Source organism: Ochlerotatus camptorhynchus, unplaced genomic scaffold, assembly GCF_037179485.1.
Source record: "Ochlerotatus camptorhynchus isolate MF236.1 unplaced genomic scaffold, CSIRO-AGI_Acam_v1.1 ptg000266l, whole genome shotgun sequence".
Classification (NCBI taxonomy): domain Eukaryota; kingdom Metazoa; phylum Arthropoda; class Insecta; order Diptera; family Culicidae; genus Ochlerotatus; species Ochlerotatus camptorhynchus.
Window position 1 is genome coordinate 2,130,646 of NW_027040756.1, and position 15,650 is coordinate 2,146,295.

The window sequence follows — 15,650 nt, forward strand, 5'->3', positions numbered from 1 at the left end:
TCAGTATTCCTTCTTACCATAGGCCATTGCTCGAAATTTTCTTCGTACACGGCTCATCATCTTTAGATTATCATCAGTTCAACTCTTTTTCTTCGGTATGTGCTTCACAATTGACCAATATTTCTCAATTGACCTTAGTTCCGGAGTATTGACCGGATTCATCTCCTTGGGAACCACTGTGACGCCAATTTCGCTGTACCACTGTTTGGTGGAATTTGAGTAGTGGCAGCTTGCCAAGTCCGGCCAGAATAGGCAATCCACCTAATGCTCCAGAAAAGACAGTAGTCTCTTCCGTAGGCACTCCTCACCCACAATTGCAGATTGCTTGCCAGACAAGGAACTTTTTTTTTGGGAATTTCGACTTCTTTTTGAGTTTGCATTCTTCCGGGGAGCTCTTCCGTTCATCCGAGGTACAATATTCCTGCCCAGGATTTTGATCAAAAATTGCTAAGAACGGATAGACAGGGATTCTCGATTCGAATCGAGACGTGTTTGCTCCGGTGAAGCCATGATGTAAACAAATGAACTTATCCTGACAACCAATACATACCTACATTTATTTGTACAACATCACATTTAAGATAAGACATAATCAACAATAGTACGCCACAATACTCGGTTTGCGGCTGCCGCTCTCCATCCTCGGTCAAGCCCAATGCTCGTTAGATCACGCTCTACCTGGTCCGTCCATCGTGCTCTCTGCGCTCCACGCCTTTTTGTGCCAACCGGACTTTGCAGGGTTGTTGTCCGGCATTCTTGCAACATGCCCTGCCCACCGCATCCTTCCGGCTTTGGCCACCTTCTGGATGCTGGGTTCGCCGTAGAGTGCAGCGAGCTCGTGGTTCATTCTTCGCCGCCACTCACCGTTTTCCTGCTCACCGCCGAAGATCGTCCTTAGTACACGTCGCTCGAAAACTCCGAGTGCTTGCAGGTCCTCCTCGAGCATAGTCCATGTGTCGTGTCCATAGAGGACCACCGGTCTTATTAGCGTTCTGTCCATGGTACATTTGGTGCGGGGTGAATCTTTTTTGACCGTAGTTTCTTCTGCACGACTTCCACTGATTATGCGCCTTCTCTCACATTGTTGTCAGCCGTTAGTAAGGATCCAAGGCAAACGAATTCCTCCACTACCTCGAAAGTATCTCCGTCTATCGTGACATTACTTGTTTTTGGCGCACTCACCACCAGTCCGACCTTTGCTGCTTCGTGTTTCTGGCGTGTGTAGTTCTGCTACCATTCCAAATGATCTTGCGACATGGACATTATGTCATCCGCAAAGCACACCAATTGACCGGATTTCGTGAAAATCGTACCCCGGCTGTTGAGACCGGCTCGTCGCATTACACCTTCTAGAGCGATGTTGAAGAGTAGGCGTCCGTCACCTTGTTGCAGTCCCCGGCGAGATTCGAATGAACTGGATAGTTCACCCGAAACCCTTACGCAGTTTTGCACATCGTCCATCGTTGCTTTGATCAGTCTGATCAGCTTCCCAGGAAAGCCGTTCTCGTCCATGATTTTCCATAGCTCTGTGCGGTCGATACTGTCGTATGTCGCCTTAAAGTCGATAAACAAATGATGCGTTGGGACCTGGTATTCACGGCATTTATGGAGGATTTGCCGTACAGTGAAAATTTGGTCCGTTGTCGATCGGCAGTCGATGAAGCCGGCTTGATAACTTTCCACGAACTCGGTGATAGACGACGGAAGATGATCTGGGATAGCACTTTGTGGGCGGCATTCAAAATGGTGATCGCTCTGAAGTTCTCTCATTCCAAATGGTCGCCTTTCTTGTGAATGGGGCAGATTACCCCCTCCTTCCACTCCTCCGGTAGCTGTTCTGTTTCCCAGATCCTGACTATCACCCGGTGCAGGCAGGTGGCCAACTTTTCTGGGCCCATCTTGACAACCAATGTCTACTGTAATTCTATACACTCTAAGCTTGATTCAGTTAAATTTTGAAAAAGTTTACTCTAAAAATGCCAGCGTTTAATGTGTTCGGATGTTTCGTGTTCAACATTTGGATCAGCATTATTTCACTATACGCACTAGTAAATCATTGCCCACTTAGTAATGGAACACACTCTTTGCTTATTACAGTGCTCCTTGTGGCCGTTTTCGGAAGTTTTTGACGTCTATTTGTTGACAACAACTATAAAAATAACAGTGTATTTTTTCAGTTCATAAAACGTTCTTGTTTTGGAGACAGCCATCTGGGAAATCGATCGTGGTCCGTGTCCAAGCTGGCTAAAGTGTTGAATTTTACTAGAAACATCGTATGGCACCTGCTCAAAACGTACATGAAAACGTTGACGACGAATCGGAAGCCTTAAAGTACACACCGAAGTGGAATTGACAACCGCCAGCTACACGGAAAGGTCGTGAGGTCCGTCAGATGCAACCCAGGTATGTTTGATCGCGATTTGAGTAAAAATTATGATGCCACCCGTAGTACAGTGCAGTGAATTCACTAACGCGAATGCTTATAGGCATACCGCGTCAGTAGGGAACCAAATCGATCACTCAAGCAGAATACAGTAGCTAGTACCCGTGCTCGAAAGCTGTATGACTACTTGCTGACCAAGTCCGGTGGGTACATACTTATGGATGATATGTAAAGGCCGACTTCGGACAGCTTCCAGGACCAAAATTTTACAAGGCGAAGGCTCGAGGAGGTGTCCCTGGCAGATTCAAATTTGTGTTTGCGAATAAATTCGCTCGCAAACATATGATCTGGCAGGGAATTTGCAGCTGCGGTCAGAAGACAAAGGATTTCGTCACTGAGAAAATGATGAACCCGGGTTTACAAAACCGAATGTCTTCAGAAGCGAATTCTGCCCTTCATCCAGTCACATGATGGTCCGGTGACATTTTGCCTGGATCTTGCGAGTTGTCACTACAGCTGGGAAGTACAACAATGCACAAATGACAACGGAGTTCAGTTTGTTCCGAAAACTGTCAATCCGCCCAGTTGTCCCCAGTTCAGGCCCATTGAAAGCTACTGGGCAATTATGAAGAGGAAACTGAAGGTAAAAGGTATAGTCATCCAAACGCCAGCTCAGAGAATGGGTCATTTGGTCAAATACCATTTGGCCAGCTGACCCAGCTTTAAATTTGTTGTTCACTCTTAGAAATTATCGCTGACTTCGGTAATTTTTACCGAAATCTGAACAGCTGTACTGTTCGGTAAAATGTATGCAATTTAATTCAATTGCTATTCAGTTACGTTGAAACTAAATCTACACAAAAATGACAAGATTTGGTCCTTTAAACAAGGTTGAACATGTTTTGAAATTATTTTTTAATGCAATGAACTTTTAAATGAAGGTCAAAGTTTTACCGAACGTTCACCTGTTCTGATTTTGTTAAAATTTACAGAACACGAAAACAAAATCTTAGTGTGTAGCTTTCGGTAGCAGTAACACTTCCGTCAGTAAAAAGCAAATAGATACGAACGACAAGAGAGCACGATGCGGACTGATGACCTCGCTATAAGATGGTTTATATGAGACACTAGTGACCCTCTTTGGGGTAGACGATTCTCCAACATCTCCTCTTCTGGCTGTCTTTAGCCTTGACTTCATCGAGGACTTCGCTTGTGATGAATATCCTCTTTCGGTATGAAAAGCAATCCTTTTCGGTGGGTTGGTGTCACTAGAATTAGATTCGCTCAGCTCCGCATTTCAACGACGCTTTATCTTTGAGATAATTTAATATGACATAAACAAAAACGTACCGGTTACAGTTACAGATATAAATTACCTCTAGAGTTTACAGTTGTTTCATAGCGATATAAATGTGGAAAAGCTCAGGCGTCCACCTCTTTGTTCGCATTTTTGTCCACCTAAAATATTCATAAGTATTACAAGCGATCAAAAAGTTAATGAACAATCAACCAAGCATCCTATTACACTAGCAACCCCACAATCTGATGCTATCATAATTTTCAGCAATGTCAGGAATGCTCACGAACCCCCGATATTCAGCCAGAAAACCTACTACTAACTCATGGTATCTTCCAAATTAGCTTAAAAATAGCATTATTTTTTTCAACAAAGGTTAAATTCATTCCTCTATATGTGTAATAATAATAATAATAATAATAATAATAATAATAATAATAATAATAATAATATATGTGTAAAACTACTTCTATTAAATAAAATATTTTAAAACTACTTCTTTTAAATAAAATATCAAAAATCCATCATCACCATCGTGGCAAACAAAATAGTTTTTGCAGTGTTACAATAATTATTGAAAAGTCGTTGTCGTAGCGACAAAATAATCCGTTAGAGATAACTTCGTTATTCAGTTGGTGAATGAATTTATTTTGATATTTACGTTAAACAGTGATCAATATGGCCCCGGTTTACGGTATTCACATGCACCAGCACGTTTGCCATTATTTGCCGAACATCTAAACATTGCACATATTCACACCTAAAGAAGGGCATCATGTATTTCCTACGCACAGCTGCAACCTATGTTGAATACAGACCCAAAATATCGATATAAATGTCATTCACTCTATTACGACCAAAGTTCATCGCCAGCAATGTAGACCGCAAGGGATGGCGATGAAATACATCACCCTCTTTCCGCCTTGATCCAAATTTTGAAGGTTTTCGACCCCGACAACGATGACGAAAATATATCTAAATCTGTTTGGGCTTTCTTTTTTTAGCTTGGTTATTTTAATCAAAACACGCAACTAAACCAGTAGAGACCTTCAAAATTTTATGCAGCATTTGGTTGCACCAAAAAGGTGTGTGAGGTTGGCTGATTTGGTCAGCGTTTTTTTTTTCAATGATATCAAATGGGTTACGCAAGTCCAAAAAAAGAATCGATCAAACAAATTTTGAACAGATGCGTCAATTTGGAATTGGGCATTGGATCGTTTGGATTTGCAGTTTGTATGTTCAATGCTAATTCCCGAAAACATCGTAGAAATTTACATGTTCTAATGGTCAACAAGCAGGTATGGAAATTCATTTTATGCATTTCGTTCATTCATTTGCCTCTAACTTTTTTCTTCATCCAAATTCCACGAAATGATGCATACAGTTTTTCCAGGGTTTGATATTAACTACAACTTTTACCAGTAGCTTAAATCTGTATCTCTTATGAATGATGAACTTGTGCGAACAGAACCCACCATTATTTTTCAGTGAATGTATATACATTAGACTGATGCAAAATTTGAAATTTTTGCTCCACAGTGCTCAAACGGTTTCAAATTGGGCCCTGATTAGCCTCCCAAAACATGAACTCTTTTAGTGAGAAACTGACTTGGCACAAACTATTTGAAGTTTATATGGAAATTACTATGGGGAAACAAAACATTTTTTTCATTGTCTTCTAGCCTTTTTAAATATTGTACTGTTGACAATTTCTATTGCTAATCTTATGGGAATTTTTATCAGCTACAACTTTGCAGAAAATCGTTTTTCAGCCAAACGTCAAAGTAAATAGTTATTAATTGTTTAAGAGATTGATAATCTTATGGCAAGATTAAGCAACTGCCTTGTAGGCAACACTGTATTCTGCAGTGTGACATAGTAGCCATGATTTTTGTCCTTTATTCTACGCGCCATAAACACCAATGTTGCCTGCTGAAGATTAATAATTTTTGCTCCTTTCATTTGATCGAAAACTGGTTTTCAACAAAATTGTAGCTGAGAAAATTTTCAACAAGTATAGCTACCATTTTCTAAAGTAGAAAGAACTGGTGAATTTTGAGATACATATGAACCGAAATTATAGTTTCTTCATAGTTATTCCCATATAAACTTCAAATGGTTTGTGCCAAGTCAGTTTCTCACTAAATGAGTTCAAATTTTGCGAGGCTAATAAGGGCCCAATTTGGAACCGTTTGAGCACTGTGGAGCGAAAATTTCAAATTTTGCATCGGTCTAATATACATTCATTTAAAAATAATAACAAGTTCTACCCGCGCAATTTCCTCTTGCCAAAAAGATCGTTTAAGTGATTTGAAAAAGTTGTAGCGTATAAAGAAACCTACAGAAGCTTTAAAAATCATTTAAAGTAATTCTGTTGATGAAAAAAGTTAGAGGCAAATGAATGTAAATGAATGCTCGAAATAAATGTAAATGATTATCGATGCCTGTCAACAGTACACACTTATAAACAACTAGATTTTACACGTGACGGAATCCATCTTTGACATAAAAGATCAGACGTAAACAAATATTTATTGAAAAATTAAGTGCTCCTTGACTGAAAAGTTCGTTACTCGACGAAAAATACGTTGAAATTAAAATTTCGCGATTTGATTGAGTTTAATGACTAAATTTTTTCAAAGTGCGTAAGTGTTTCGTACATGAACTACTTGCTGACTAACTAAATGTGGAAGTTCACATGACTCATTTTCCATTGGTGGATATTTTGTCCTTCGAATAGATAGTGAAACGCGTCCGAATCAAACAGACTGTGACAAATTGAACATAGGGTTAATGTCCCTAATGTCGTGGAAGTGTCCCTAAATTGCACTCACAGCAAAAAATGTATTTTAATATTACATAAAAGAGGATGCACTTTAATCATGTCGAAAATCTCATGTAATTTTTATGGCCACAAAAATAAACAAATGCAGTAAAAGCAACGTAATGTCAGTTCATGCACTGTATTAATGATAATTTTGACCTTTTTGGCAAGTAATATTACACCATATTTTCGACACGATTGAAGTGCATCCACTTTGATGTGATATCAAAATTATTTTTTTGCTGTGCTCATACATAAATTTCTAATGAAAGCATTTGTTTGACAATGTTTCACGAGCATCCAGAAATATCAATTTGTATTATCCATACATGACGCATTATTCTGAGAAAAATTTAAGAACAGATGATTTTTCTCGATGGTCATCATTAGAGCCATTTCCCCTACAATATCAAAATTTTGCATCAGTTAGTGGAAACCCATCAGTGAGTTACTGAAAAAAAAAAAAGCAAAACCCTCAGCGAGTTTACGTGGAGGAGATAAATTTCCTAATAGTCTTCATTTTGGTGCCACTTGACGAAATGACCGTCCATCGTCAGCAGAATCATCCTCTATAGGCACCAGTAGTCCGTGCAGCAGCGCAGAGACCTTCGCTTCCTATTGCCATTGTTGCTTGGTCCCACTAAAGCCGCGCGGCAGGCCAATCATTTTTTTCTGTGCGCAAATGATCTTGGTTCTCTCCGTTGATGATTGCGTAGCGGACGGCCGGTGAGAGGCAGTACAGGTACCGTAAAGCTGGGGGAAGTTGATCACTTACTTCATGGGGTGTTTACACTCATGCTATTTCACTAGCGCTAATGAGATAGCTGCTAGCAAAAAAGCTCACTAGCATAATGTAAACAGGGCATCAGCGTCTACCAGCATGAAATTTCAGGAGCAACTGAAATTCGTGCTAGTTGGCTAGTACACTAGCGCGAGTAAATCCGCACAGATGTTACTGATAAACCTGAGTAACATTCCTAAACGGCCAATCATACCAACTCAGCGACTGAGAAATAATTGACTCAGAGAATTTTCTTTCCATACGAGCTTATGAGTAACTGCAGTTTCTTCCAAATCTGAGTAACTGCAGTTTCTTCCAAATCTGAGTAAATTTCGTATGGAAAGAAAATTCTCTCAAACAAATACTTCAATAACCTATACTAGCAAATGCTTTTCGAATGTACAGAAATCAATAAACAGACTACTCTATTAAAAACTCGCAGATTGCCGCCGCCGGTGGTGTAGTGGTAAGCGTGACTGCTTCCTCACCCCAATTGGTCTGGGTTCAATCCCAGCCGAGGTCGGTGGGATTTTTCTGGGGCATAAAAATCTCTGGTCACGTCTTCCTTCGGAAAAGAAGTAAAGCCGTTGGTCCCGGCCCATGAATGGGTGCGATATCCTACGCAGGTGTGGAAGCTGCCTTCCTGCACATTCGATTGCCGTCAATGGATGGCAATTGATGTCCGTCGGTGATGTCCGTCGGTGATTGGCACTACACTCAAAAAATTCCACACGATTGATTGAAGTGTTTTAACACTTGATTTTTTAAATGCACAATCACATTTACTTTAAATGTATTCCACCTTGGTTCAATGTGTTATACACGTTAATTTCTAGTGTTTCAAACTTTGAAATGTTGAAAATCTTTCACTATCTATTCAAGTGTATTGCACATTGAATCACACTACTGATCAAAACAGATGGATTTAAAGTGTTACGGATCGTGTTACGTAATACGATGAGAATTGCTTGCTCAGAAAGGTAAACATCGAAAACAAGAGTTGTGACTTTATACTATCAACCCGCCTCATATATGAGAACAACCGTGGCACAGTGAGATCGAAAGAAGACTCCGGCAGCAGAACACCCCAACAGTCCATGATCGAATCCCAAATCAGACCCATTAAAAAGATATGTGAAAGCTCTGGCCTCTGGAAGTTTTGTTTATACATTTGTCGATTAATTTTAAGAGTCGGTAAAGTACAATAGTGTAGAATATTGAACTATGATGTGTAAAGCTATTGATATAACCATATGAGGTACATAGAATCCAAGTGTGTCACAATTCAAATCCATAGTGTTCTGGCATGATTCATAGCATAAGAGTCACACATGAAATGGATGTGTTTCACAATAAGCGCAAAATTAAGTGTGAGACACATGATGATGACGTGTAGAATTTTTTGAGTGTAGATTACGGAACAGAGACCGACGTTAAATAAAGGAATGAAGAAGAAAAACTCACAGAAGGGTATGAATTCCACACAAATGCACTATAGTTGGTACGACCATAAGGCAATCTTGTTAATAAGTAATTTCTCAAACTACGCGCTCTTGCCTGAACAGGTAGATATGCCAGTAGAGTGGGTCAGTCAATACGAGCACATATGCCATCAGAAACACAGAGAGCACTGGATGTATTTCTTCTGACGCTGTAAGTGTCCAGACCTATCACCTGACACCGATTTTTATAAGGTGGCAGCTCAAAACGATTGCGTCATAGAAGATGATGCAGGGCCCAGCGAAGAAACCTGCGTTGAACGTTTTCTATCCTGTCAGTACAAGGAATTACAAACTGCTGATCCATATTCCAGTACCGATCGAACGAGTATAGTGATTTCAAACAGTACACGTATCAAGGGGTAGGTCGCTCCGCACATAAATCTTGGGTCATCTTTTATGTCAGTGTGCCGGTCGGCTCTATGACCGGCTGCGATTGTTAAAGTTGCGATCGGGAGTGCTGATAAGTATTCACTTTGAAGCAAGCATGTATTGATTATTGAGCAGCCCTTATGATGAATTCTAAGGTACATACCCGTTGCCGACCCGGTATTTCTGACACCTTGAATGTTTTGGTTTGAAATCGCAAGGAAAGTAGTGGGTGTGTGAAATGTTGGTGTTTTGTGTTTATACACGCAAACCAAAAATCTATTACAATAAATGTTAGTTCCGTTTCCTATCATCCTCTGTTCATGAACATCGCAACGAATGTTAGGAATTGACCATGCAAGCGATGTAATGGTTTTTTGTCTTTTTTTATTTCGTGTTAGCGTGGATATTTCGACTATACCAGTAAGATTGTAGAACGACGCACGTTGTAGAACATTGTAGAACGACGCACACACTTGCCTCGAATGCCTCTATTACAATGAATGTTAGTTCCGTAATGGTTTTTTGTCTTTTTCATTTCGTGTTCTATCTACGCTTTCGACTATACCAGTAAGCTTGTAGAACGACGCACATTGTAGAACATTGTAGAACGACGCACACACTTATCTCGAATCTCTCCAACAGAAAAAGCATACGAAGTCGAGCATGCGAGAAAATGAGCGCTTCATGTTTGCTTTTAGGCTATCCACATTCAAGAGCATGGAAAGAGCAGTGGAAAAAGCACAGGTCTGATAGTGTCTCAACGTCCGAGGTTCGAGTCCAGTCGGCAAACTTTTTTCTATTTTTTTCGACATAATTAATTTCACTCACTAATACACTCTACATTTTTCGGTCTCCAATTTTCTTACATCGGACCGCAGCTAGGTATATCGCATCCTCGGTTCATGCGGTCTCCACTTACATCCTCTGATGATGAATCCCACATAATTGTAAGCGAATCTTACATCCACCGGTTGGGTGTAGGATAATAAAAGTCCTGTGTTTTAGGGTTTTATAATGCCTTCAAAGGCAGACCGGAAACTTAGTCTTTCTTGATGTGAAAAGCAACGGTCTAACAGCGGCCGGAAAGAGTGGGAATCGGTGGGGAACATTGTTGGAGACCGACTATAGAGGATTATCCTAACAAACAATCGTCTATTGAAGAAACGACTTCTTGACGATTTTATTCAACTGCATGCCTAATAATACTTGCATTTTTTTTAATAATAACTTCTGTTCAGTCTGGAGAATTTATTCAACCACAACACATTGAACTATTGGTGTTGTATAAGGTATGTCGAGAAGCTGTTATTCGACTTATATGAGTTGTAATCAGGCATGGAAAATCATTTACATTCATTTCATACATTCATTCACATTCATTTGCCTCTAACTTTTTTCATCAACAGCATTCCGCAAAATGATGTGCAGAACTTTTGTAGGTTTTGTTATAAGCTACAACTTTTGCTAACAACTCAAATCTGTATCTCTTATGCATCACGAACTATAGCGGGCAGAACTTGTTACTGTTTTTCAGTGAATGTAAAATACATTCACTGAAAAACAGTAGTCGCTTCTGTTCGCTCTGGTTCGTCATGTATCTTGTCATGTGACTTGTTAACAAAAGTTGTAGCTTATAACAGTACCTAAAAAAGTTCTGTACATTATTTTGCGGAATGCTGTTGATGAAAAAAGTTAGAGGCAAATGAATGTAAATGAATGTATGAAATGGATCTAAATGATTTTCCATGCCTGGTTGTAACAGAGCTTATTCGATAACATTTTTGATTATTCAGCGTTTATTAGACATCACTGCTTCCACTTAATCAAAACAGTGATGCTCTGTATACGCTTGATTCTCATGATGATAAATAAATGATGATTTTACATTTATTAAACGATCATTCAAACTGTGGAAAATTAACCCAAAAATGAGGGACGGGGGGGGGGGCAGGAATGGGTGTTAGTTATTCTTTAGTATTGATTGTTTTCATTATTTCTGTACGTGCCACGTCAGATCACACAGATTTAGAAAATGAACTACATACATATACATATCATTGCATGGGATTCGAACCATGGACCTTCCGATCACCAGCCGCTTACCTTGTCATCTGAGCTACACAATACTAAAAGTCATGTAAATTTCGGTTCCCTGAGACCGACACATGTAAGTGGGCCTTTTGAAAAAAGAATCAGTTGAAAGAAACGTGAAAATCAATTCAATCAAACGTTCTTTTCGTCGACTAGCTGATGTTTCGGTTTGAGAACACTTAATTTTACATGAAATGATTGTTTACGTTCTATGATTTACGTCCAATATGGATTACGTCTCGTGTAAAAGTGGTCATTTCTAAGTATGTACCTTAGAATTCATCATAAGGGCTGCTCAATAATCAATACATGCTTGCTTCAAAGTGAATACTTATCAGCACTCCCGATCGCAACTTTAACTATTTAAATGAATTAGGCGTAAAACACAAATAAAAAAGGGTTGAACGACCTTTTACTTGGAAAGCGGAAACGGTAACCACTGCTGTACTGATTTCGTCTTGTTGTTAGACTGAACTAGTGTTGTGGAATAAGGAATCTAATACGTCGTTTAAAAAGCATTTACAAGGCATGCGATTAAACATGGACGCATAGTGGTATAAGAGCTATTATGCTGACTGTATCCACCTTTATTCAGCAACATTGAGCTAGAAAACATTTATTAGCTGTCTAATAAACCATGTTATTAAATCAATTGAAACCAGTCGAATGAAAGCGTCAATGTATGTACAAATTACATTTATTCAGTTTATTATTCTATCAAACTTTCTGTGTTGAATCGAGAAGACAGTCAACGCTTATACAGCTTTTAATAAGTAAATTAATCAGATCAGAGCAAGCAATGGAATAAACGTGCATCTATCGATCTCAATGAGCTTTTTCAGCACATAATTTGGCAACTCGTTTTATCCAGCATTGTACACGCTTATTTTTGACTCTGAATTGTTTGTTGAGATGAATATGACTTCTGTAGTTTGTTTTGTGTGAGTTGCAGCACAACTTGAATTAAGGGTACTAATAAGGTCTCATTAACTGTCTCTTTCTCTTGAGCCCATTCTAGAATCTACATTTCGTATTTAGATCTATAAGTGAACCGATAAGTGAACTGATGGTCTGTGTTCCTCTGGTACGTTCTATTAGAGGATGTTCCTGAATACATAGTCAAACAGCACGTAATGTTGTGAACAACTTCAATGACAGTTGTCCAGCAATGCTCCCTGTTTATTTACAACCATCCAAAGCCTACGAGATTGTGTCAAAGGTGTGCCGATGGATGTGCCCAAGCTGTGCCGAATCTAATTTTGGTCCAATGTGCTGAGTGACTCACCCCTTGACAAGTCTTTGAAATCTTTGGTTACGCGGAAAATCAGTCCTAGGCTTCTCGAAGCTTTATCCGTTATATAAGAGACGTGTCTATTGAATGTCACTTTGGAATCCAGGCAATCTCTACTAATACGAACACCCGACAAAGAATAGTCGTAGATATGCGGACTCTGGCTTACTGTGAATGAAATTACAGCGCACTTATAAGGGGTTCAGCACCATCCTGTTCAAGTCGCATCAGTCGGTGAATATACCCCGGCCGACCAACTGTACTGCATCAACCAACATCATCAGCAACAACAACCCGGACAGCGTAGCAACAGCCAGAGTAGCCACGCCGAGACGACCAACGCCACATCGATCGACCACAACGACCGATGCACCGTAGAATTGATGAGTTAGGAAGAATCAGCGTAGCAACAACCCAGAGGAGCAACGTGGACACGAACAACGCGTTACGACCGATCGAACGATATTGGATTGTGCTGATCAGGTAGTTTTAGTTAATAAAAGGTTTAGCGATAGGAAAATTCGGTTAGTCTTAAGTGCGCGTTCTTTGTAATCGGTAAATTGGTGAATAAATAATTTTTTTTATAACACTCGGTTAACCACGAGCATTATTGGCGCAGTCTTCGGAAAAGTGTGGAAGTAGTGAACCGCGAATTTTTACAAGTGCTTTCTTAAAAACGGACTTAGTGAAAAAAAACCAAAAGTGACTATCACAAACCAAAGTGACGTATCACAAACCGAAGCTGATCCTTAGTGAACATAAGCGCAGCTTCAACAACCGAAAGCGCTTGGAGACGGAGTGGCCCACGAAAGACCAACCTGAGCAACATTCATCGCGAATAACCGGATCATCGGCGTAAGCCACTGCTGAGCGAATATCACGCAGTTTGTGTGATTCGGAGCGAAGGAAGGACCCACACACTCAACCTACAACCCACCAGCGTACCACAGGACTCCGGAAGATGCGAGCAGCTCTTCTGTAAGTACAAACCATTTACTTCTCGTTCATACCAAATATCACAACAAAAAGTGTAGTGTAAAAATTAAGCGAAAAGCTAGTGAAGTGAGTGTACAAAACTTGACTCTTCCTTGCTTAAATTAGTGTTCGAGGGGAATAATAAATTTGAAATGGAAAGAGATATGATCTCTCCCGATCTGATTCCGCTTCCAGAATTTGAGGAAGCGGAAGAACAGCAAAATGCACCACAAGTGCAACAACAGCAAATATCAGTAGAACAGCTACTTGATCACATAAGAAACCTAACTGAGACGCAGCAGTCTTTGATTAGTACAATTACTCAAATGAAAAACAAGGCAGATGATCCATTCCTGCAATTCAAAACTCCGGACCCCATCAAAAACCTTCCAACGTTCAGTGGGAACAAAAAGGAGACCCAAGCGTGGATTGAGGATACTCAAAACACGCTTGACTTGTTTAAAGTGTACAAAGGTACACCCACATACGCGCAGATAGTTCGCGCGGTGAAAAATAAAATTGTGGGCGAGGCTAAAGAAATTGTAATAGCCGCAGGGAACCCAAACAAATGGGAAGAAATCAAAGAAGTATTACTCAATACTTACGGGGACAGACGAGACCTTACGTCTCATATCCAATCCCTATTTTACATAAAACAAGGTAATAAATCCCTTGTTGAATATTATAATAAAATTAAATCCATAGACACCGCGATAAAAGCAACGGCGGCAATGCATGAAGAATATAAAGGGTCGACGAAAGCCATCAACACGCTGATCAGTCTGATGACTCTCACACGTTATATGGACGGCCTCGGGGAGCAACTTTCGATGCACGTTAGAAGCTACCGACCTGAAACATTAGAGGAAGCGTATTCAATTACACGGGAGTACTCGAATGCGCAATTCAGGCAAAAATTAGATTCAAAACCAAAATACGAACGGAGCGATAACAGGCGAACGCCACAAACACAGCCTACCTCGCTACCCTTCCCAAACACCCAAAACAAACCTAACCCACAGGCATTCGCGAATAAATTTAACGGGTCAGGAAAGTTTAAGACCAACAAACCCGAATTGAACGACGATGTTTCGATGAGAACTGCCCGATCCAGAACTCAAATAAACACACATGTCGGTGGCAACACCAAAGCGAATGAACCTGAACATGACGAACCAGAATTTGACACCCCACCGCAAATGGATAACTCTGTTCTGGAGTCAGACGAAGACGACTACTTTATTGGGGAAGAACTAAATTTTCTCCAGGGTCTCACAAAAGAGCCCAAAACGTAGTTAACAACAATTTTATACCGTACATTAGCTTTTTGACTAGTAAAGGCGAAATGAAATTCTTGATTGACACAGGAGCCAACAAGAATTATATTTCAACTGACAGAGTCATGCTAGAAAATTGCGAGACGGAAAACGGCGTAAAGGTGAGCAATATTAACGGAACACACGAAATAAAACACTCAGTTTCTTTTGACATCTTTCAAGTCAAAAAGAAATTGAAATTCTACGTGTTCAAATTTCACGAATTTTTTGACGGTCTGATTGGATATGAATCCTTGAGAGACCTAAACGCTCAATTAAATATTGGTAAGAATTCTCTTAAAATTGGTAGAAGAGAATTCAAAATGAAAAAGAAATTTTCGGAAACTCACAAAATAAACACGACAGAACAGGAGTTTCAGTATATTCCCATTGAAACATCCAAAGATGGCGATTTTTTAATATCGGAAGAAAAGCATTTCGGAAACTTTTCTATATTACCTGGTCTATACCAGAGCTCAAATAACAAAGCAGTGGTTGCCATCCAAAATCATGTAAAAGCACCTTTAGAAATCAACGCCAACGAAATTGAAATTAACAAAGACGCGTTCAACAATATAGAAACATATAACAAGCCTGTAAATGCCACGGAAAATGACCCGTTCGACTTGAAAGAATTACCGGAATCAGTCGACCTCACCAACCTCAAGCTTAGGGATGATCACATGAATGAAGAGGAGAAACGTTCTCTGAAAAACGTGATCACAAATTTTAAAGACGTGTTATACGTGGAAACGGATAAACTTTCGTTCACCCACAGAATTAAACATAACATTCGTACAGTTGACAACATCCCAGTACAC